Below are 26003 nucleotides of genomic sequence, written 5' to 3' on the forward strand. Positions count from 1 at the left end.
GGGGGGTGGGAATCAGGTTTCAGATTTTAGATCAGAAATTAAACAATGGGGATAGTCACCCACTGCTGTAAAGCAGCGTGCGCACACATTGATGGCTGCATCATGGATTTCATGCAGTCCAGCTGAAGCAGCACAATGAGACCCTCTCCCACCCCCACGCCCCAACCACACAGCTGCGGGGAGTGAGCAGCATGTGGGGCCAGGGATGCATGAGGGAGTGCATGGGTTTAACTGCTTCTTGAGATCCCCATGCCACCCAGGAGCCAATACCGGAGGGGGTGCCCAGGTAAACATAGCACTCTCCATCCCCACCCCTCACACTCGCTTGTGCTCCCCACTTCCGCCAGAACCTACCTCCTTCTCCCTGCAACACTCAAACTCCTGCCCAGAGTCAGCACCCAGGATCCCACCTTCTGCTCCCACCAGGCCAGCCCCAACCCCCTGCATCCCAATCCCCAACTCCATCCCAGAGCCTGAACCTCAGACCCCTACCCACACCCACGTCCCCCCAAACCCTACCCCTCACCTCTCTTGCACTAAACTCCCTCCCAGAACCTACACCCACCCCCTACTCAAACTCCCTCTCAGACCGTTAGGCAGGTGGGGGCGGAGGGTGAATTTGAAGGATGCGGGCTCTGGGAATTCTGTGTAGCACCAAACTTTCAGAAAACCTGCCACCTCTGCCCCCAGGGAACATGTACCCCTGGTTGAGAACCACTATTGTAAACTATCTGCATGTGGGACTTAAATTGGTGTGTGGTCTCCTGTACTGTGCTGCTCTTTGTGTCCTTCCTTTTTCCCATTTAGGAATGTTTGCATCCCACAGATACTATCAAGGAGCACTTAGCCTACATCTACACTGCTACTTGGCTGCACTGCAACTTCCTGGCTCAGGGGTATGAAGCAACATGCCACCCCTACTCCCCCTGAGTGCTGCAAGTTAGAGAACTGTAAAGGGCTGGTGTAAATCAGGCTACAATGCTGGGGACAACATACCCAGCGCTGTTGGCTAATTCCCTCATGGAGGTGTTTCACGTAGGGTACGTCTACACAGCAGCGTTATTTCGGAACAATGGATGCTATTCTGCAATAACATAGTCCATGTCTACACACAAGCAGTTATTTCAACTTAATGTCAAAATATTGTCAAGGTGGAGGACCGCTTACTCCAATTCCTGTATCCCTCATTGTACGAGGAGTAAGGGAAGTCAGAGGAAGAGTGTTCTATTTCGAAATGAGTGCTGTGTAGACATGCCCAAATTCAGAATAAGCTATTTCGAGTTAAGTGGTGCAATTAGTGTAGCTCAAGTTGCATAGCTTATTTCGAGGTTAGCCCTGTGGTGTAGACGTACCCTTGGAGCACTGGGAGAACTCTCTCCCAGTGATCCTGCCATGGTCACACTGCTGCGTTAAAGCGCTGACACAACAGTGCTGCTACGGCTGCACTTTGTATTTTTAAACATAAGAGAAAGCCTTTGCAGACTTCAACTGGGGAGGAGCGGACAAACTTGATCTCTAACTTTGTGGGGTGGAGAAAGTAATTGTTGTGGGGTTTCATACAGAAATGCTGTCAGTTTCAAACAGAGAAGTCAAAAAGGTCAAAACCTGGATCGTTGACTTACCTATTAAATGAAATAAATTTGCGTTGATTGCATTCAACATTTGGAATCTCTTAGCTCTTCAAATGGCTGTATCTTAGATGTTTAATAGAAAATGGAATATTGTGTGGCCTGATCCAGCAAATGTTTAAGCACATATGTAACTTATTTACATGAGTAATCTTCTTCAAAATGAGGCACATGTATGTTTGTGGCATCAGGATCTATGAAATAATGAGTATTTTCACTTGACAGTTTCATCACTTGTGAAGTTCATTACATTCATGCAACTTTAAATTATTTTGTATAATACGGGAAAAATACTATGAACCACATCCTAAGGGTACAGTAGGGCAATAGTGGAATTAAGATACGTAACTTCCACTACGTCAATTGCATAGCTAAAGTCGAAATAGCTTAATTTGGCTTTTGGCGCTGTCCACACAGAGGTAATTGAAGGAAGAATACTTTTCCTCCGACTTTCCTTACTCCTTATGAAATGGGGGTTACAGGAATTGGAGTAAGATGTCCTCCATCTTGACATTATTTTGAAATAATGGCTTGCTGTGTAGACGTGCATTTTGCTATTTCAAAATAACATCAATTATTCCGAAATAACGCTGCTATTTAGACATATCCTAAGAGTCTTATGTAGAAGGAGGTTTCTTCCTCTCTCTTTACCCTTCCACTTCCATAAAGTTGATTGGAGTTTAAGAATGACATAAAAAGAAAAGGAAAAACTGTGTAAGGACCTCAGAATTTGGCCTTCTGCAGCACATCCTCTATTGACAAAATATTAAAATCTGTGCAACATGGTTTTAAAAAAAATCAGAACCCACCAAAAACAGTTTGTTTCTCAACAATTTTTCTTGTAGACAAACAAATTTTACAGCAGTTTGCAGTCCCTCCACAATGTCTCTAGGCTGGTAACTTGTTCTCCAAATTTTAGCCATGAGTGAATTAACTGCTGGAGGGAACAGCTTAGCTGTCTAAGTATCATGTTTGACAAAACCTAGACTCCCTCAATGCTTAAGTTCAAAACCCAGCAGGGTTGACTTAGCCCTTCAAATGTTCAAAGCAGATGTATTAAGTACTATGCTATTTATTGACACTGTTCTGTCTCATCAACACCACATGATCAAGCTATATTTTAATGGTCTGGGGGCTAGCACGGAGTAAACAATACCCTAATGTAATACATTCTACAAAGTGATTGAGACCTAGAACATACTTTAAAAAACCTCCTCTGTAGAACACAACTGTCTCCATTGGCTAAGGAAACTGTATTAGCACCTTGCCAACAAGAACCATTTCTAAATTCCAGTCTCACTAACACAGCTTGAACTGTAGCATAAACAGGGCCTAAAGCATTGTGAAAACTTCACATTGCAAGTTAGTGTGTTGGCTGAACATGTATCGTATCTCGTAGACAGAAGAGACCATAGTGTTCAGCACTTACCCTTATAAACGTGTTTCACAGAGAATGACTCATTCACCTCAATGCACGCAAAACCAAGCAAAAATACAGCCCCAAACCCCAGATACATACCAGCTCGCAATCTGTCATCTACCCCCACTTTTGTAAAATTCTTTCACTCTAATTCCCTTTCTTCATTGTTTAAAAAGTGAAACTTTATAAACGTTTCATAGTTTGGGTTGATATGTTCTTTCCCTTATGTCGCGGCTGAGTAGAGGAGCCAACAGAAAATGCAGGTAAAATATTATCAGTATTGATTTGTAAATACCCTTCTTTCGCCTTTGGCCCTATTAGTGGCATTCCTTCTCACGTTTCCAAAAAATAAAACATCTTTTCAAAGTAGAATTGGAACGCCATGAGCAGTGTTATAGTATGGGAGGGTTGAGGTGGCATTGCACTCTTGAGTAAAAAAGGGGCACAGCAAATAATATAGAACTTTCCTCCTACTACAATTTTTTGGGCTTTCTGCCATTAATTGAATTGCTAAGAACATTAAGATTGCCTTTTTTTTTTTTACTGAGGGGAAAAACTCTGGCTAAATTATAGAATCATAGAATAATAGGACTGGAAGGGACCTCAAGAGGTCATCGAGTCCAGCCCCCCGCCCTCAAGGCAGGACCAAGCTCCGTCTACATCATCCCTGACAGATGTCTATCTAACCTGTTCTTAAATATCTCCAGAGAGGGAGATTCCACCACCTCCCTTGGCAATTTATTCCAATATTTGACCACCCTGACAGTTAGGAATTTTTTCCTAATGTCCAATCTAAACCTCCCCTGCTGCACTTTAAGCCCATTACTCCTTGTCCTGTCCTCAGAAACCAAGAGGAACAAATTTTCTCCTTCCTCCTTGTGACACCCTTTTAGATATTTGAAAACCGCTATCATGTCCCCCCTTAATCTTCTTTTTTCCAAACTAAACAAGCCCAGTTCATGAAGCCTGGCTTCATAGGTCATGTTCTCTAGACCTTTAATCATTCTTGTCGCTCTTCTCTGTACCCTTTCCAATTTCTCCACATCTTTCTTGAAATGTGGCGCCCAGAACTGGACACAGTACTCCAGCAGAGGCCTAACTAGTGCAGAGTAGAGCGGCAGAATGACTTCACGAGTTTTGCTTACAACACACCTGTTGATACAACCTAGAATCATATTTGCTTTTTTTGCAACAGCATCACACTGTTGACTCATATTCAACTTGTGGTCCACTATGACCCCTAGATCCCTTTCCGCCATGCTCCTTCCTAGACAGTCGCTTCCCATCTTGTATGTATGGAACTGATTGTTCCTTCCTAAGTGGAGCACTTTGCATTTCTCTTTATTAAACCTCATCCTGTTTACCTCTGACCATTTCTCTAACTTGCTAAGGTCATTTTGAATTATGTCCCTATCCTCCAAAGAAGTTGCAACCCCACCCAGTTTGGTATCATCTGCAAACTTAATAAGCGTACTCTCTATCCCAATATCTACATCATTGATGAAGATATTGAACAGTACAGGTCCCAAAACAGACCCTTGAGGAACTCCACTTGTTATCCCTTTCCAGCAGGATGTAGAACCGTTAACAACAACTCTCTGACTACGGTTATCCAGCCAATTATGTACCCACCTTATCGTGGTCCTATCTAAGTTATATTTGCCTAGTTTATCAATAAGAATATCATGCGAGACTGTATCAAATGCCTTACTAAAGTCTAGGTATATGACATCCACCGCTTCTCCCTTATCCACAAGGCTCGTTATCTTATCAAAGAAAGCTATCAGATTAGTTTGGCATGACTTGTTCTTCACAAACCCATGCTGGCTATTCCCTATCACTTTATTACCTTCCAAGTGTTTGCATATGATTTCCTTAATTACCTGCTCCATTATCTTCCCTGGGACAGACGTTAAACTGACCGGTCTGTAGTTTCCTGGGTTGTTCTTATTCCCCTTTTTATAGATGGGCACAATATTTGCCCTTTTCCAGTCTTCTGGAATCTCCCCTGTCTGCCATGATTTTTCAAAGATCATAGCTAAAGGCTCAGATACCTCCTCTATCAGCTCCTTGAGTATCCTGGGATGCATTTCATCAGGACCTGGTGACTTGCTGACATCTAACTTTCCTAAGTGATTTTTAACTTGTTCTTTGTGTATCCTATCTTCTAAACTTACCCTCTCTCTGCTTGTATTCACTACGTTAGGCACACCTCCAGACTTCTCGGTGAAGACTGAAACAAAGAAGTCATTGAGCATCTCCGCCATTTCCAAGTTTCCTGTTACTGCTTCTCCCTCCTCACTAAGCAGTGGGCCTAGCCTGTCCTTGGTCTTCCTCTTGCTTTTAATGTATTTATAAATAAAGCTCAAGTATCGTGCAATATCTCTGTGAAGCTGAAGAAATATCATCCAGTTAACCTACCAAAAGTTTTAAATCACATTCATATTTAACAATTATTACTCTAAGGATATACAGAAAGTGGTGGTGGGGGGGTGTATAAAAAGTTAGCATAGTCTTATAATTCTGCCTGTGGGTAAAAGTCCAGCAAATGTTTCACAAGAGAGATAATTACAAGATAATGGTGCAGAAACTTGTGTTGTTGTAGCCCACATGAATACTCTAGTGTGTTGACCTTGTTGCGCCTCATAGCACTGGGGTTGACCTAGTATTCACAATTACATTTCCTTCTGGGGCTCTGGAAAAGGGGAATAGGGCTTGCTCAATTAAAGTTATTCACATTTTACACCAGCAAGGGAAGAGAGAATAATAAAAGCTGGGAAAGCATCGCATTTTATGATCAACTTGGAATCTATGATTTTGCTCCCCTTCCAGTGCCTGAATGCCACCATCAGTGGTGTGCCATCTGTGTATGCAAGCCATGGATTGCATATTCTGGGACTGGCTGTGTCCGCCGGATGATTCCATTTGGCCCCCCGCCTGCAATGTGACCTTGCACATGCAATATGCATGAGGTCACACCACAGGGGGAGAATGCCATTTTGCATGCAAGTGTACTAAAAATGTCAAGTTGCACCCCTGAGCTCCATCCCAAAAAACCTGATGATGGTGGTAGTATAAACTGCTGACACATTCATTTATGCAGACTGTGAAAGATGGGGGTGGGGCGGAGAGGGAAAAATTATGCTAGATACTCAATCCTATTTGAAGAAACATGCTCCTTACTCTTAACCATGTTAATTGGCCACTTCACTGTTGTTCTATTTTTAGCATGCTCACTCTGAGGAATTCCTTGGAGATTTTTCTCAAAAGGTGGTGAGGTAGTAACTTCCCTCAGGAGAGTGGTGCTTTGGCAGCATTTGAAACACCCCGGTGATCAAAGTAGAAAGGAGGGCACTAATGTCAGGTAGCTTGGAGCTAAGTTGCTTCTAGGGGATATAACTTGGCCACAGAAAGAAAGGGGAGAAAGAGAAGATGTAGATAAATAGTCAGACAAAGAAAATAATACAATGCACAACCGTGTTTTTGACTCATCTTTGACTTTTTTAAAATGTATTTATACTGTGCGATGCCTAAACAAGAGCCTTTTATCACAGATGTTATTCTGGATCAGTTAAATGAAAACAAGGGCGTTTTTTTAAAAAATATATGGAACTGTTGTATGTATTTTTTCCAGCCTTTTATTCCATTTAAAAAGCAGGCCTGGGAGGACAAGAAAAAGAGGAGGATACTGTCTCTTTATGAATACTAATAAGGAAATCAAGGGGGACAATGGCACTTCAAGTTTCATCTTTCCATTTCCTAGAGGCGCAAACTCTGCAAGTTGTCACCTTGGTGTATTCAGTGCCTCTTGAAGCACTAGACTCCTCCAGAGAGAATGTCAGCCCCAGCCCTGGGCAGTTTTGACAAACAGAGTATATATTGATACATGATAAAGTATGCTAGAAATCACCCTAGCGCTAAAGGCTACTATAGTTTTAATATCATCATTTGAATTAACAAGCATTCTGTGGAGAAATAATGAGCTTTCATTATTCAGAACATCATCCTTACCCCGGGAACTCAGAAACCATTAGCTCTTGAGAACTTAATGAAAAGATGATAAAGAATGTTTTAGATAAAAGTTTGAACGGGTGCACTTGGTAACTAAGGTAAAATATTAATGTTTCTCTGGATGATGAATTAGTGTTGCTAAACTAGGGCTTTCTGAGGCAAGGTGGTGTGTGCAGGTGTTCCAGTCAGCTCACACCTGCATCATGTGAACTGTAGTAGCAAGACTGATTGCTTTCACTGGCAAGCTACTGACAAGCTGTGCGTGATTCAGAACGAGGTCATCAGAAGCACGCACCGAACTGCATTTTGGTCCCTTTAATGAACAGAATAAGTAGGAGTCAAAGCAGGAAGGGGAGGAAGTGGTATAAAAGTTGACATACTTACGTCTTAGCATTTCCTTACCAAGTAGGCTTGCATTTTCCCAGCACAGGACTAGGAAATTGAAATTGCAGGGAAATGTTGTTGTCCTCAGTTTCTTATGATGATTAATATAATAGAACTATAAGGAGGAAAGGGGGAAAAAGGAATCCCTTTCAGAAGCCATTGATCTAAAGTTGAATGAAGGTAGGCTTAAAGGGTTTAGGCCAGGAGCAATTGCCACTTTGTGAAATTCCATATGGGTGGCTTGCTACGTGTCTGCAATATCCCCTCCCCCCATGCAATAAACAAAAAGATATATAAAAGTTTAAATTTTATTGGGTGTAAAGCTCTTAAAGAACTGCTGTTCGCAAAGAGTATAAAGATTGCTGAGTCTGAATGCATGCACCCCAACTATAGCATGTAAGTCCTGCTGTTTTCTTCCTTTAACTGTAGCTATGTGTTTCCTTCCTGTTCTTTTAATCCTTGTACTTACAAGCACAGAGGGATCACAATCTGATTCCACCTGTGGACAACTGGAGTGGGTATTTTGTGCTTCCAGTGTAACCTGACATAGTTTGAAAGGTTGTCTGGGACCCCTGATGTTCATTTTGGTATGGATGATTTGTTTTCAGTAACAAACATGAATGAGTGGGGGAGGAGTGAAGGAAAACAAATGGGAATAAACTATCACATAAACAGTCCTAAGTCACCGTGTTTGCTGCTAACAGATGCATTTAGGTAAATGCTGTTACCTCAAGAGGTGTTATCTTCTGGGGATCCTTACCATAATTTTGTTTTAAATCTGAACAGCTGCTGTTTAACTACCACAGACCACAATTTATCTACAGCTTGAGGCCATAAAGGTAGCTTTATTACATTCTCTTTTTTTTTCATTTGATTTAATTTCAGTGTGTCTGACAACAAAATGCTATATACAATTTGCATATTACAATATGTACTATTGCAAATTCCGTACACCACTAAATAGGAAAACTGGAGCAGAATGGTAAATGGGGGGACATTGACAATGACAAATAAAAAATGATGATGAGTTCCCATGTTTGATTTACATGTAAAATATTCTGACAATAGTTGTTCCTGCAAAACCAAAGAGCTGGTTTTTCTACAGTGACTGGTTTATGATGATTGCAAAAAACAAAACAAAACAAAACCAAAACAGATTTCTTTTTGGCACACTTTTCTGAAATGAGCCCTGGGGCTTGCCATGTAACTGGAATAAAACGTAAGTCTTACTTAAGAAATCAACACATATAGAAGCACCAACCACTTCACTTTTCCAAAAGTTGCAGCCACAATGTACTGAAATGACCACAGTGCAACAAAACTCTAGGCACTATTTAAACCACAAATGAAAGGATGGGGGCTCAAGCAGACAAACAAATCCATACTTATGGATTCTTAGATGTTCAAAGTTTCTTTAACTTCAATGGTTGTTCAGAAGATAATACCCGAGTCATCTGGACGGGGGTGAATTTCAGCCTTTTAGGAATAACAGTGAGTGAAGGTGGACGAGGGGAGGGAGGGCAGGGAGAGAGAGAGAGAGATTGTGGTCTTGCTACTTTCCATTCAAAAGGCTTCCATTCTAAATGTATGTACCTTATAGAAAGTTCAGCAGTTTTTGAGCAAAGGAGCTTAGCACTCTACAAACATACTAGCTTTGAACTTTGCATGGCTCACATAGAACCAAATGTAAAATTCTGTGCACTGTTTGATGTAGGCCCAAAGGGATCCCGGGACTAGCCCCCAGACCATTAAAATACAGCTTGATCATGTGGTGTTGATGAGACAGAACAGTGTCTAGTCACAATCTGAAACTGCCCTACTGTCTGAGAGCTGGACTTTGAGTTAAAGGCATTGTCCTGAAACTGGGAAGAGCTATCCTATCCTGGAGGAGTTATAAGAGGCCTTGAGTTTCAAAGCCTTGCCTACATTAAGTAATGATTCAGAAATACTGATACTAGTACACCTATGGCAACCTTAGCAATTTTGCCCTATGTCTTCTCATAAACTGTTATAATGCAAGTGTGAGATGAACCACACAGGGAAAGGTTGTCACCAAGGTCCCAGACAAACTCGTTGATGATTGTATTTGGGCCAACACTCCTGCACATTCACTCTCTGCAGCCTCAGCCATACTGAGATTCTTCTAAAAACTTCCCACCATGCTCAGTTGGTGCCACTGGAGGTGGAAGCCCTGTGGGGATTGGTTAATGGTGTTTTTGTTACTGTGTCATCTAGATCTACTGTTAGTGAGTTTGGCCAACATAAGGGTAAAAATAATTGCCAGTTGGCCTATACTACTTCTCCCTCAGTTGCTGGTGCCAATGGAGCTCTCATGGGAGATTTTCAGATCAGTCTTTATGTGGAGAGAAGCACCCCCATGCATCTGAACACACATACTCACATCTCTGGACATGAGGTTAGGTAGCAATACGAAAACAAAAGAATAAGAGATGAGCATAATGGTACAGTCGCTCCCCGACTTACAGCCACCTCCATTTACGACCATCCGCACTTACAACCAAAGCGGTCGTAAATCCGTGCTTATGAACAGCGCGGTCGCCATGTAACTCTATGGCAGGGGTGTCCAAACTTTTTTCAAAGAGGGCCAGATTTGATGAAGTGAACATGCGTGAGGGCCGACCATTTTGCCTGCCATTCTTTGAACCATTAAAATTAAATGCAAATTAACTATTTTATGCAAAGTTTATTGCAAACGGCATACTTTTCATTTCGTCACATGGATGACAAATCTAAACAGGTGTTAAATCACTCTGCCTTTCATATCTGAAGGCCAGATGAAAAAAAAATCCAGGAAGCTGAAATATATGTCAGGAACATTGTAAAGTACATTACATATTATTGGTAATAAAGGTTGTCTGTCAACTTTTAAGTTAAAAAAATATGAACAGGAACATTACACCAAGTATACATGTTGTGTCCAAATATATTTATAACTGATTTAGACCAACTGACATTAACTGAGATTTTACAATGTATTCATCTCAATACATATGGATTCGTTGGGGGCCATAAAAGATAGATATTGCCAAATTACCTGTGGGGCCGTATTAAACCAGAACACGGGCCGCAATTGGCCCGCGGGCTGGACTTTGGACATGCCTGCTCTATGGGATCCGAGTTACAAACAGTTTGAGTTATGGACCAAGTTTTGGTCCGTGACTCGTTCGTAACTTGGAGAGCGGCTGTAATTCATATACATCCATAATGACAATTAATAGACACTGGGGCAGAGAAAGAGTGAGGAGCCTGAAAATTTAAGTGGTTTGGTAATGCAAAACAAACTGTATCATCTCAGCATTACTGCACTATTTTAGTATTCAGTTTGATTGAAACTATTTGGCAAACTTAACGTGAGTTCATGAATTTTTGGGGGAGCTGACTGAAACTGCATGCTTGTATGAATACATTATTTGTGCAAAAATTTTTCCTAGCTCTAATCAGCAGCAGGAATCTGCATTAGGAGCTGAATTAGATTTTAGTAAAAGTACAATCTTCAGGAGGTACTTAGCAATGAGCTCAAAGGGCATTCATAAGGATACAGATTATAGGCATATCCCAAACCAGGAATTATTGGGAATATTTGATGACATGAGACTTAGAAGCCTGATTTTTAGACCAGTGGTTCAGATGCTGTAGAATAGTCCATCCAGGGCCACAAGTAGCAACCAAATATTGTTAGTTTCTCTTGACTGATCAGAGGTCAAAGTGAACAGATTTTATTGATCTCACTTGTGTTCTTAATGGCTGGGTGTCCACATCCCAAAATCCACCATTAGTCGCTTTCTGGGACCATTAAGTTGAGGACTGAATGCATGGCATTGAACTATACTTTCACCCCTTGTGGTGGTCTACCCAGATCAGAACTGAATGGGGTAAGATGAGGCAACCTTCACTGATATCTATTCTATTACCATTCTGTAGCTAACAGGAGGGTCTTCATTTCTGGCATGTTTTACTAATTAATTCTGTCTCCCAAAATTTATAGCTTTGATTAGGAATCTAAATAGTTTTTTTACCCAAACTCAGCTGAATTGCAAGACTTTTGGAGATTCAATCATGATTAGCTTTTGTTAATATTAAGCAACACTATTACTTCTATCTGTCTGTCTGTCTTTCAAAACTGTTTGACAAAAAGTGTCAGAGGTATAATTCATCCCCTTTACTCCCATCATCTCCATTTTAGAATTTGAAGGCTGTGTGCATTTCTGTGAACAGGACACTTCTGGTTCATTGTTTTTGTAAGTGTGGAATACATTAATCTGTTGGCACTTATCAAAAGAAATCATACCATAACTCAATTACTAATTGACCTTTCATGCTCAAACATCCATCAAGTAACATGAGACAGTTGAGTTTAGCTGTTCTGTGAGAGCATGTAGAAAACTGCCTGGTGAGAAAACACATTTAAAAAAACCTTAAACTTTCCAAACTTCAAATACCTACAGTGCTCAAACTACAGTAATTTGACACTTAACACTTAGCAAAACAGTGATATGTAGGGGCTGAGCATTGTAGTGGAAGACCAGAACTCCTGCATTCTGTTCTCTCATGGTTACATTTTCATGGAGACCTTGTCCAAGTCATTTAACTTCTCTGCCTAGATTTCCCATCTGAAAAAATAGAGTTCATAGCTACTTGTGAGCCTCACAGGGGTGTTGTAGGTGTTTATTAATGCTCATAAAATCCTATTAATAAACGGCAGTTTGAATCTTGGGTTCATCAATCAGTTTGGGTTACTACTTTACCGTCAAGCAAGAGAAGAGTAGTGTCTTGCAAGTGAGTTGGGTGGTATGATTTATTCATCTCCCTATAGATCACAAATCAGTGGCTGACACTTTTTTCAGAAGTGACATTACTGAAGTACAATTCTACAAATAATGCTTTCTAAGGCTTACAAATTAAGAGTAAGTCATTTGTTAATTGGCTGCTCTGTTATTACTTCTAGATGTAGAATGATATTACTTGCAGGAGAGAATTAAGTGGTCTCCTGGAGCTTGGCATATCTGTTGGAGTACATCTGGAAGTAGTTACGGATGTTTGGGTAGGTGATGCAACTTATTTCTGCTTTACTTTTTAACATAGCAAGTTTTTTCTGTTTTATTTGTCTTTGTTAGGCCATACTCCCTATATTTCATCTCATCGTTTTCTGATGGTCACGGAAAGAATAACACTAAGTTTTAAGTGCTCTTTTCGGGACTCATTGCTCTCCAGCACTGAAGACTCTGTTCACACACACATAGCTTATTTGGTAGCCTGCCAAACCAGACTGCTGAGTATGTACATTGTAGGTGCACACAAAGCGCTCAGAAACTACAGTAATAGGGGGCCAGATGTAGACTTTGACAACCTGGGCTTGATTCTCTTATCACTTAACACCACTGTATATCAGAAATACCTCAATTAAAGTCAGTGGAGATTTATACAAGTGTAAAACTGAGGGAGAATTATGAAGGGAATCAACTCTCCTGAAATCTGAGTCTGGCCAGTGGTGAAAATTTTGTGCTGCCTGCACCTCAGTATGGTTTCAGTAATTCCCTGGATCCCTAGGACTGGAGCCTGATCAAAACTCCATTGCAGCAGCTTGACATTTTCTACATTTCTGGTAATCCACTAGGGACATTTTTGTGTCCCTGTAAGTCTAGCTGTAAAGTAAGTGTGGAGGGACTTGCAGCCGGAATGTTGGGTATGTATTCATCAGATTCACACCATCCTTCACTGTAGAGTTCATTACATTGCTCTGCAAAGCTGACTCTGGAATATCAAAAATATTTCATTAGTATTTTACCTTGTTAAATATGGAAATCATGTCAAAGGTAAATGTCAAGGGGCTATAAAATTACCCTTTTTATCTCCCATACATTTATCAGTTGATAAATGGAAAGACTCTGCTGCCAAAATAACTGTGAATGAATAATTTATAAATGACTGATGCCTAGTGTACGTTGTTTCAGGCAGAAAACAGTAGGACATCAATAATCAAAAGAAGTTGGATTAATTTAGCAGTATTTTGCACTTAATATTTTTATCTAAATACTGCAGTCTGGACCTTCATCAAGTAATCCTTCCCTCTGTCATCTGGGGCCTGATCCAAAGCCTACTAATGTCAGTGGGAGTCATTCCATTTATTCCAGCAGAATTGGATCAGGCCTTTAACACTGACATGTCTCTGAGCCTTTTTTTTGGGGGGGGAGGGAACAGACTTTGGCATTTGCCTTTCTTTAGCACCATGATTTAACAGTATGATTGGGTTCCAAGTGCATTTCTTCCCATTCTTTGTAGGGTCTGAACATCATATTTTAGATTACATTTTAAGAAAATGATATGAAAACAAAGTGGTGAGCTAACATCCACCTACTTAAAAAAAAAATTCTTCATTACAGTTATTTTGTTTCTTACCAGGATTTGCACTGGGAAAATAGATACCTTACAATCAACTTGAGACAGATTTTTCTTCCTGCATGTATTTTCCCTCTCCTCAGTGTATTACAGTTTTTTTTATAAATTTTCAGCCCTGGTCACTCTGACTAAAGGTTTTCTTCAACCCCAAAGAATGGAGCAGTGCTAGATTATTTCATTTTAATCTCTTTCTTGGGATGTGAATATAGCCCATTTTGCCAGTCACAGGAGAGACTTGGCAGGGACTACCTTAAGGTGGCTCACAGCTTTAACTAAAGGTCATTTTGGGAAAGACATCCCAGAGAGAGGGAGAGGGGAGAAATGTGTGGTTAAAAAAAAATAAAAAAACCTTTAGAAAGTGTTCCCTACATGTTCACATCCTGATGAATGCAAATAAAGAAGAGAAGCTGATATCATATCACTAGCATGATTCATTCAGGCAAAAATAGCTGGCGAAAGACTATTATTGGGTGAAAAACAGTGTCTTTGATTTCAGTCTATTGCTTTATATACCTGACCTAGATATCTGTTTAATGATTCTCCACTGCAGAAAATGCCCTGCTGCAAAACTTCTATCTCATTGTCTGTTAACAAGAGCAATTTTCACGTAGCACTACATCTAGCCCAACAATGTAATTGGTCTGGCTCTCCCAGCTAGTCACCGTTCCTCCTATAGGCCCACACTGTGAAGAGAAATCCCAGACCTCCTGAGGGCTTAGGAGCTCCAAAACCATGCTATGTTATCAACAGCTACATGGTTAGCTAACTGCTGTGACTAAATAGAGATTGGGAAGCACTGCAGGCAAGGGATGAAAAGTGATGCCCTCCCATAGCACAATGCCGATATGCAGAATTGGCCAAAACAACAAAACTTCACAGACAGTGCAGCAGAAGGCATTGGCTCTCTTGTTTGGGCATTTATTACCTGGAGCAAAATGTGCAGAGAAGGGAGATAATGAAGTTCTTGACTAATTCAGTGTGATCCAGCTGGCTAAGCCAGAGGGGCTGTTGAGCAGGAAAAGCTAAAGAACTCACTGCTAGCCATTTTCCCTTGGTACCTGTGAAGCCAAAACAAAGAAGTACAGAGATCAAAAAGCAGAGTAATATCAATAAAAAAACCCTTATTTTCATTTGCCTCATTCTGGCTTCTGAGCTATTTAAAAACCCGCAGATGTACACAGTGTTCCATGTCTTATGTGCTGCAATAACACATGCAAGGTTAATTGTTTCATGTTATTTACCAATCAGATCTGGAAAAAAACAAACAAAAGAAGGCAGGTTTGTTTGTTTATAGACAGACAGACACCCAGATTTGTGTACATATGTTCGTGCACACATGTTCATCTAGTAGAGGTCAAAAGGCTTCATAAACTGTATAGATGTATCCAGATGAGAACAGGGGGATTTACTATATTTAGATTTGCTCCTCCTCCCTTCCTCCCAAATATCTAGCTATTACACAGAAGAAAATTTTTCCTGCCCCTTATTTTCTTCCCCTCTGTAGCCTGGTCGTTAGCTACACAAGATGATTTCATCCCAACTATCGCATTCTCTGCCTGCCAGCTGCCTAGTGCCTTACTACAGTGCACTCCAATTCCAGCTGCACTAACAAACTGTGTCCAGTGTAAAGTTTTCTGTTTACAAAACCAGTCAGTAAAGAACAGAAAGTAGAATTGCTACAGTATTTAAATAAATATATAAATACGGGGCCAAATTCACACCTGATGTACATGGATGTAACTCTACTGAAGGTTAATGGAGCATCAGCCACTTCCACAAAGGCCTAATTTGGCCTATTGCCATCATCCTGGCTGCCAGAAGATGAATCATTACTGGCTGGTCTGTCTGCCAGCCACAGTTCATACCATTTTTTGAATAGGAGACAGACACAGTGATGACTATCTTGAATGGGCTTAGGAAGAACAGGGACCACACCAGCCTGCCAACATGTCCTGTGCTCATTAGAGCGATGGCTTAAGCAGATTCATTAAAATGAGATCCCAGCCCAGGTGCTTGAGAGTTGGAGGCTTGTGCTAACTTTTGATAGTTCTCATTGGAGCAGCTGAGGTGACCTCACACTGCTATGTGACTTGGATTTTTAACTGGTCATGTACATTTGCATAACGGTTTTGATGCTAGCATTAGACAAACAGTAGGGACCAAATCCAAAGAGGTGCGAAGCACCTTTAATCTCTCATTGCAGACAGTGTAATGAGTACTCATGAGCAGGCCCTCTCATAAAATGACAGGGGCCCAGGCCACTTTGTACATCTACACAGCAACATTATTTCAAAATAACTACTGTTATTTCAAAATAATTTAGTCCGCATCTACACAGCAGGCAGTTATTTCAAAATAATGTTGAAATACTGTCAAGCTGGAGGACTTCTTACTCCGACTCCTGAGTACTCTATTTCAAAATTAGTGCTGTGTAGACATACCCAATTTCAAAATAAGCTATTTTGAAATAAGCTATGCAATTGACATAGTTCAATTTGCATAGCTTATTTCAAGTTAAGCCCTACTATGTAGATGCACCCAGCCCAGTCCCAGAACCAGACTCCTGATGTAGCTAACTTCTCATCCAGAGAGTGATACTAAAACCAAAAGAGTATATGAAAACAAACACTTGAGACATTTATTTAATAACAATTAAGTCATTATACCAATAGCATGTATATTAAAAAGGTAACTGTAATTGTGATTTTCCACTGCAAGCAAACTCTTCATTTTAGGAATGATTTTGTGGCTTTGTTGTGTGCAAACTTGTTTATAATTGAAGAAAAAATCTAATTTATGTGCAACATCACTGACAGTATTACGTGCAGCATCACTGATAGTGTTAAGTATTATGAGCCCGTTCAAATGCTCTTGTCCCATTATAGAACAATGATAATTCTTTACTTGTTTTATCATGCTGAATATGCATTCTGCTGAAGCCACTGATGGAGGGATACTGACAAAAATACGTAATGCAATTGTGATATTAGGAAATACAGTCAACAGGCTGAGATCGAATATTTCTTGAAGAAGTTCTTTTGGCTTTCAGTACGATTTAAAGTTGGTGAAATGTATAAATTTCAAGAAGATGATCTCATCACAGAGATCTCTTGAAATTTTGTTGTACCTTTGTTGAAACTGTTCAGCTGCTGAATATAGATCTTCATCACTTAGTTCTCTGAACTTCCAAAGGAATCCAAAAAGGGTACAAATTTGTCGCAATGACTTAAATTGATGTGTAAAAACCGATTTGATGGAGTCAATAATAACAAAAAAAATTGACTCAATAGTGCCTTCTGCAGCAGATTGAGATGTTAGTCTATGATTGGTGAAAAACTCAGATGAAATGCCAATACCCTGTGCTACTGATTTGGGCTCAGAAAGGATTGCGTCCCATTGATCATGAAATCTTTTGAATATCTTTAAGAAGTCATTCAATGTTATCCCTCTCAACATCTAATGTAACATCGTGTGCTTCAATTACAAGATTAGTTTCATGGATCATTTTTAGCAGCTTCATCCACAAGGACAACATTAAAATGTATTCAGATTTGGATCTATACTTCTGAATTGACTTAAGCTCAATGTGAGCCTGTGCTGTGAGAGTAAGGGTATGTCTACACTAGCTCATTAATTCGAGCTAGGTAGGCAAATCAGGCAACCAGAGTTGCAAATGAAGCCCGGGATTTAAATATCCAAGGCTTTATTTGCATGTTCCCGTCTGGCCACCATTTTTAAATCCCCTTAGTTTGAACGAACTACCCACGGCTACACGCGGAAGTTTAAAGTTAATCCAAACTAAGTCCTTAGTTCGGATTAACCTTTACACCTCATTCCACGAGGAGTAACAGTTAATCTGAACTAAGGACTTAGTTCGGATTAACTTTAAACTGCTGCGTGTAGCCGTGGGCAGTTCGTTCGAACTAAAGGGATTTAAAAATGGTGGCCAGACGAGAATATGCAAATAAAGCCTGGGATATTTAAATCCTGGGCTTCATTTGCAACTCCAGTTGCTTGATTTGCCTACCTAGCTCGAATTAATGAGCTAGTGTAGACATACCCTAAGAGATTCTAGCTCACTTAAAGCCTTTCTCACAGAGTACAAATGCTATGCAACTGGTTTAATGCCATCATGCTGACCATCTCGTTGTCCACATGCTATGAAGGGAAACAAGCAGATGCTACTTCAGAATTTCCCATTTGCAAGCACTGCTAGTAAAAAGGATGTACAATTGCTAGATTGTTCCAAAGTATGTGATTGCTTCCTTGCATGATTCAGCATAATTAATGCCAACAAGATTTCGTGTGTAGTTGCCACAACTGGAGAAAATACAATTTGGATTTTGCTTGAGGACTGCTTGTACTCCATTGTACTTCCCAGTCATATTGGATCCATTGTCATAGGTTTGACCAATGCAGACTGGAAAATTTAATTAGAAATTCTGGAAGGCTTCAAATACACAAGCGGTGATTTCTTTTCTAGATTTTTTCATGACATTATTGAACAAAATGAATAATTCTTTAATGAAAACTTTTGAATTTCCTGCAATTTTAACATGTCAGACAGCCAAGGTTGACTATTCTTTATGAGAATAGTCTGGAGTTCCATCAATAATAACTCAAAAGTACTTTGCATGTTGTATCTCTTCAAGAATTGTTGTTTGCACAAATATCCCACATAGCTCGATAAACTCATTTTGTATTCTGGTAGACAGATAATGGACTTGCATGCATTTTCCGCTCTCTTGTGATTCATGAACATGCTTAATATGGCTTGATAAAGGTGGGTCGTACTTGCTAAGACGCTCAAGTATACCAAGAAAGTTTTCATTTGTTGACAGGAACCAAACAAAGCCAATCCCCATTCAGAAAGAAGAAGAATGACATTCAATATGTGCACAAGGAGTTTTTCCCAGTTATCAGTTTCTGTGTTTATTTCACTCAGCAGTAAGTTTTCAATTTAACTGTCAGCTAGTGCTGCTCTACTAGCTGATTTCTATGTAACATCTTTGAAGTTTCATGTGTAGGTATTTGGTCTTTCAACTTCCTCCGCCCTCTACTGACGCTCCAACTATAATATTATATAATAATGGTTTGGGGATGTTATTTACTATGGTCCTTCTAGCCTTATTTTAAAGTCTTGAAATTTTGTCTGCTAACATGTTCCCATTATTAAATTCCTCTAACAACTGGTGCATTACTGTGAATATGCAGTTGGGGCGATTGCCAGATTAGATATAAAGTTTATTAAACAACTAGAATTAACAATTTATTATCACTAAAAAGCCTTTAAAGATGAATCTAATACTGGACGAACAGGTAGCTTACAGCTGAGTCTAATATGGTTATTGTATAGGAAGACATGCAAGAAAAAACAGGAATATAAAAATCTCTTGTGCAAAGATAAACATCTAATTTAAAGGTTAAACTCATCTTCAGACCAAGCAAAATCACTTTACAGTAACAAAATTAATTATGGCTTTCAAAACCTCTAAACTATGCAAAGACTGTAATCAGTGTTTCATAATGTAGAATCACTGATCACAGAAGCTACTCTAGTCTCCAGTCATGTAGATGAAAACTTGGATGTGACCAAAAAATTAGCGAAGGCCCAAGGTCCCACAATGATTAAAATCAATTTTTTGCAGGTGTTTATATAGCTTTGTTCATTGTCTCTTTATAACTGCAAGGTGTATAACAAATGGAAATGACTTGGTTTTAAAATGTCAAAATTTGAGGCCCCTGTGTCTCCTGAGGCCCAGGCCAAATGGCCCTCCTCGTCCCCCCTCTAATAGGGCCTGCTCATGGGGGTTTTAATGCTGGAATTTATTTACTAGTTTTTGGAATCAAAGAAATAAAACCACAAATATTGTTTGTTTACTGATTTGTGAGGTCTCATGATGACCATGTCTGTGCAACGTTACTTTGCTTATAAAAAGAATCGATTACTATTGGTTTCCATTCTCTTTCCCTCAGTGGGAAGTAATTATTTTAAAATAATGGAAGCATATTATTAGGCATGAACTAATCACACTGACTCCGGTTGGGTGGCTCCATCCAGGTGAGTGTTCGGAAGCTCATGGTGACTTTTTATTGTATCCAACTAAGCATCTGATGCAATGCCACTAAATTAAATGCAAATATTCCCATTGGCTTCACTGGGGTTGGAATCAAGCCCTTTATGTCACACAAAATGGAGGTTACCCTACATGTGAAACCAGTGCAGAAGTATGTCTCCAGAAGTTTTGTTTGCAGTGTTGTTGTAGCTGTGTTGGTCCCAGGATATTAGGGAGAGAAGACAGGTGAAGTAATATCACCCACCTTGTCTTTCTGGAAGCTTTATTTCCAGGTATGCTTTCTCAGCATCGGAAAAGACCTGATTGGCTGTTGAAAAGGTCTAGCTTTTGGAAGAGAGGGATGCTGGCACTAAGGGAGCTGTGATGCCCTGAGGAGTGAGGAGGTTAAAGAGTAACAGGTAGGCCCTGAATTTTTATTGGTCCTCTGTGGATGTGATGCTAGTGGGACTTCCCCAGTATTATTGGGACAGCAGAGAGGTTGTAGGGCCCTGATCAGTCTCTATTTCATTGAGGGCAGTTCTTATTCTGTTCTAACTGACTGGGTGGAAATGCTGTAGAACTTTTGTGGTCTTGTTTTAGCTCTTCATGTCTTGTGTTTTATTGCATTTTTAAATGGAAGAGCACACATGCTTCATATGGTGTGCATTGCATAACCAAAAATATGCCCAGCAGCAGAGATAAGTGACCATACGTAAAATGTAAATTCAAAGAATCATTGCTACGTGATGCTACCGCTACCTCAGCCACTACACAGTATAAATAGTGCTGATAAATATGATACACATAAAGTCTATTTATGTGATTGCCAGAGGATGTTGTAAACTTTAACAGGGTTCAAAAAAGAACTAGAAAAATTCATGGAGGTTAGGTCCATCAATACTAATAAGCCAGGATGGGTGGGAATGGTGACTGTAGCCTCTGTTTGTCAGGGGCTGGAAATGGATGACATGAGATGATTACCTGTTTTTGTTCACTCCCTCTGGGGCATCTGGTATTGGCCACTGTTGGAAGGATACTTGGCTAGATGGACCTTTGGTCTGACCCAGTATAGCCATTCTTATATTCGTATGTGACTAATATAGTCAGCAACACATTTAGTTTAGGGGAGAAACAAGAATAAATTTGACCATAAGGCAATGGATAGTAATTTGGAGGAGCCAGGTTGTGCCTGGCCACTGGGATGATATTCTTGGAAGGGAAAAGACACAGGAAACCTTCCTCAAATGTGTCATTTCACAAAGAACTGGATATAATTGAAGTCTTTTCATTTCTCAAAGCATAGACACTGGTCCTTTCTATTGCTGCCAGGATCCTTTCCTCAACTGCAGCAAGTTATACGCCGTAATGATGAAACTGACATTTTCTAACCCTATAGAGACCATGTTTGAAGTCAGCAGCCCAGTGGAACAGAGTTAAGATTGAGCTTTTCACCTTAACTCTGCATTTCTTGTACTTTGCACCCTTGCTTTCTCAATCAGAATGCCTGAATGTTGTTCCAGCGTTGGTAGTTTTGTATCAATATGACATTGCTGTATGTCTGATAGTAAAGGTTTTCCATGTGAGGCATCAGAACAGTGAGACAAGCTTGGCAGCTTATGAGCTACAATCTTTTGGCAGGCTGAAATCCTAGTAAGGGCTTATTTTCCTCTATATGCATGCATTGAATTCATATACACATCAAGGAATAATGTGCGTGCACTGCTCAGAGGCACCCCATGGCCTATGTGCTACTTACAGTCCCATTTATGCCCTCAAAACAGGGTATGAGTGGAATGTAAACAGTGCACTTTTCACACTGAGTGGACAAGCATCCCTTCTGTACACAAGCATTTTTTTACGCTGAGCTAAGGAGTGTGGGGCAGCCTTAAATAAGCTTTCATTGGTTTTTTCTGTGTGTGTTTTTTGTTTGTTTGGTTTTTAACAGTTTTTTCCTGTTTGGTCTTTTACAGTCATAAAATCAAAGCATGAGTGTATATTTAAAAGTCGTAATTAAAATCGGTTGCTCAGATAAGCATCAGAATATGAAAACAACATGATGGCTAAAGAGTAATGTTTAATCAAGAGAACTGGGGTCAGAGAGAAGGTCATTTAGCTAGAGGATGGTCGTACAAATCAGTCTTTTTCCATTTTTAAGCCTACCAGATCCCAACATCTATGAAATGTTTGAAGGACTGCCTCAGATATTAGGGGCCATCTCAGATATCAGGCCTTTCGACCTTCATTCCCCTCCCACCTAACCTCACTGAAACATTGGGCATTCTCTTCCCCGTCCCAGTAAAATAAAACACATGTGGTTACCAAGATAAAACCTTACGAGGAAGGTACAGTGTTTTATTACTCGGAAACCAGTCTGGCTGGTTTTAACTCTGTTCTTTGTTTTGAGTGCAGTTTTCATTGTCTGCCTTATACTGCATTAATGATAGCCCTGATGACAATTCCTCCTTGATGCCAATTCCTGCATGAGAGAAGGGTGAGGGGGTGTCAAAAGTCATTCCAAAATAATAAATTGCCTAACTACTTGGATTGCCCAAAGACTTCAAAGGGTTACAGATGCATTACTCAGATAAAATCTGTGCATGCTGTGTATGTTTCTAAATGCTACACTCATTTTTAAATAACTCACAGGTTGGGGTGGGGGGAGTTGTTATTTTGATCATGCTGTAAAGTAAGCTGCAGTAGCGTGAAAAATAAATGATCATTTTCTAATCCCCCTCCCCCATCTGCCATCTACCCTGAGGGTGGTCACAGGCGAGGCTTCTCACAGCACATACAAAGGGATGTTGGAAAGCTGAGAAAATGGAAGCGGAAATAGATGATTTCTGCCTGTGAGGAGGAACTAGCAGGAGCTGTATTACTACAGCAGTGATTGTTTGGGTTGGTTATTTTTTTAAGCTGTGTCTGCAATCCAGTGAACACAATGTTCAGCCTCGCACACCTTTTCATTAGGGAAACTTTCTGGAACAGGTCCAACGATATGGCCCTGGGTCAGGCAGCCACTGTAACTATCAACAACAAGAACCTTCAGGGACCTGGAAGAGGTGGTGGCAGGTGGAAAGGCATTTAGTAAATCACTGTAGCTGCCGGGCCTTGTGTAGGAAGCCTGTTTGCTTTGCTGCCTTTTCCATTGCTGTTTCTGCTGCTGCCACTGTTACAGCCTGAAAACTTTTATCTACTGATCAAGATAGTATGCCAGAGGACTGATGGGACACCCCTGCTTTGGCAGAAGGTTCCAGCTGTAGCCTGCAACTATACAGCAGAAGGGGAAGGGGAGGGGCGTTACAAATCAGTAAGATCAATTCCTAAGAGTGCGCACACCAGTTCCAGACCTTTCTTCCCTTCAGCCTAACCTCCGTCTTGCAGCTATGGCTGCCTGCTTGCATTAATTACCTCTCCCTCCCCAGACACATTCAATGCAAGCTACCTTTCGGGTTCAGAGTGCAGGAGTCAACTGACCAGGAATGAAAGTAATTAACAAACAGGTTATTTTAAATTAACAGCCAGGTTTAACCAGCTGTCTAAAACCACTTGTTTATTTCACGGCAAAGTTAAAGCAAAATATCTCAGTGGAAAGACGAATGTTTTGGTTTGAATTTTGTTGTTTTGTTGTTTTTTAAACTATTGCTAAACAGCTCTGGTTTGAGATTTAAGATTATTATTAAAATATATCTACTGCATTACTAGATTATAAATAGAATAGGGTATTTAAACAGAACAACCCTTTTTCTTGTTATTTTGTTACCTTATTTCAAGCTGTGACTGTTGTGAATCATGTTTTGAGAGCTTCTGCTGTTGCTCTGTGATTTCTCATTGTTTTTTCTAACCCTCTCTCCTTTCATCCATTTATGTCTGACTCTGTTTTGCATTTGCACATGCACACACTTCCTATTAATTTCCTTGTGGACCTTGCAGATCCAGAGATGAAAAGATATAAGGGCCCTCTTTACTACTTCCAAAAATGTTTTTTGTTACCTACGTACAAAGATTTTGACTGAGCTATTTCTAAATATGATGGGCAAAGGAACTTGCGCTAGTCTGCATGGGACTCAGTCCAACAAAGTACATATGCCTCTATTGAGCAATGTATCCCTAATCAGCAAAACACATGCTTAATACGTGTTATGAGCTTTGGTGAAGAGAGATGGAATTAAACATGAGCTTAAGTGCTCTGCTAAGTGGGAGTCTTACGTATGCAAGTTCCAGCATGTCCCATAGTCACCAGCTTGTGGGTGTAAGGCCAGGAGATCATTCCATAAACTCATGCACCTCACTCTTCCTAAATTTTCCATTTCCTAATTTTCACTGTGTTTATCTTAATTAGATCCCCTTTTATCATACTAAATCATCCTTTCTTTTTTTTCTTTTTACTCTTTGTAAATCATCTCTGCCTTGAATTATCACAGAGCCAAACTTTTTATCTTTCTTAGTCAGCCAGTCCTTCCAGCCCGTCAGACTATTTTGTTGCTCTTTTGTGAGAACTCCCTCCACTTTGCCATTGTTTTCTGTTTCTGGGGAGCCCAGCATTGAGCACATTTTCTCAGTCATGGTCACACCAGATCACTATAGATTCAAATCATTACTTCTCTGTTACCTGCTGACTCTGCATATGCAACATAACATTGTGTTGCCCTTTTGTGCTGTCATATTGCATTGCAAACTCATGACTAATTTGTTGTTTTCTATTGCCACTCAATCTCTTTTGCCCATTACTATTTCCTGGCTCTCTGTCTCTTGGATTATTTCCCCCAAAAAATATATAATCTCACATTTTCCTAATTGAATCTTATACTGAATTTGATAATTCTTCTGCCCCAATTCTGATTTCTCTAGATATATTGTTTCTCTGTCTTTACTGGTATTTTCAGATCCCCTCAATCTAAGGTCACTTGTAGTTTTGTTCAAAGACATTGCAACCTTTTAGGCTATGTCTACATTGCAGATGGGAAGTGCAATTCCTAGCTTGAGCAGGTTAATATAGGCTAGGTCTATACTAGACCCAGCAGGTTGGCTTAAGGTACGCAACTCATCTTATCTTAAACTGAGATTGGCACCGTTTTCACAGTGGGAGGATGATGGGAGCAAACATTCCCGTTGGGTTCTTTTACTCCTCGTGACTGCAAGAGGTACTAGCACTGACCAGAGCTTCCCTCAGCATTCAATTTAATGGGTCTTAACTAGATCCACTAAATCAAATGCCAGGAGACTGATCTCCGGCTGGGCAAGCAGAGATACGACCTTTGTTCTGTTCAAACGTTAGTATGGTAAAAACAGTAGGATAGCCATGGCAGCATGCATGGTAACTCAGCCTAGCTTGTTTAAGTACAACCCCCTCTGAAATGCTAATTATGTACTCAGGAAGCTGCCTGAATCAATACCCAGTGCTACCATGGCTACACTGGACTCTAGCTTGCTCAGAGCTAGCCCTTGTCTCTCAGACCAAGTTGGGAATTACTCCTACCAGTTACTGTGTAGATCATAGTGTAGATCAGTGGTCCCCAACCTTTATGGGCTCCCGGGAGCGGGGCCACTCGCGCGCTGGGGGGCGGGGCCAGCCCGGGTTGTCGGCGGGCGCATACAAATGCCCCGGCGGGTGCCATGGCACCGCGTTGGGGACCACTGGTGTAGATAGTCCATGAGCAGAAGAAGAGGCTAAATTCACTGGCTTCTTTATTTTTTGTAAAGTTTTATTCAGGCCTGCTTTACTAACACATTATTAATATTGTTAGCTATGTGCTGATGGATAGAAGGTGTCAGGAGGAGAGACCAGTTATGGGTGAAAAAGTAGATTTGTGAGTTATCGGTGTAAAGGTAATAATTGAATCCCTGTGACTGGATGAGATGCTCTAAGAATATAGTGTAAAGAGGACAGATTCCTGAAGATTCCACAAATGTGGGGTGCAGGAAGACAGGGAGAGAGAGAGAGAGAGAACACAAATGAAGAACAAGAAAAGATCTGGAAGTATGAGAAGACCCAAAACTTCATAGTTGATTAAGATTTAAGGAGGGTCACGTGGCTTGGGGCTGGGGAAAAACATGTGTTCTCATCTTGTGCTACCTAGTGTGTAAAAA

General features: G+C 40.4%; 1 protein-coding gene across 1 annotated transcript in view; it reads left to right on the forward strand.

Moving 5' to 3' along the window:
- LOC102458814 (uncharacterized) overlaps positions 1-26003 on the forward strand; it is a 492720-nt gene that overhangs the window by 134695 nt on the left and 332022 nt on the right. The window contains exon 2 of the mRNA XM_075919824.1: positions 12410-12505. The gene's annotated coding sequence lies outside the window, so the exon portion shown is untranslated. The remainder of the gene's footprint in view (positions 1-12409; positions 12506-26003) is intronic.

Source organism: Pelodiscus sinensis, chromosome 2 (assembly GCF_049634645.1).
Source record: "Pelodiscus sinensis isolate JC-2024 chromosome 2, ASM4963464v1, whole genome shotgun sequence".
Taxonomy (NCBI): Eukaryota; Metazoa; Chordata; order Testudines; family Trionychidae; genus Pelodiscus; species Pelodiscus sinensis.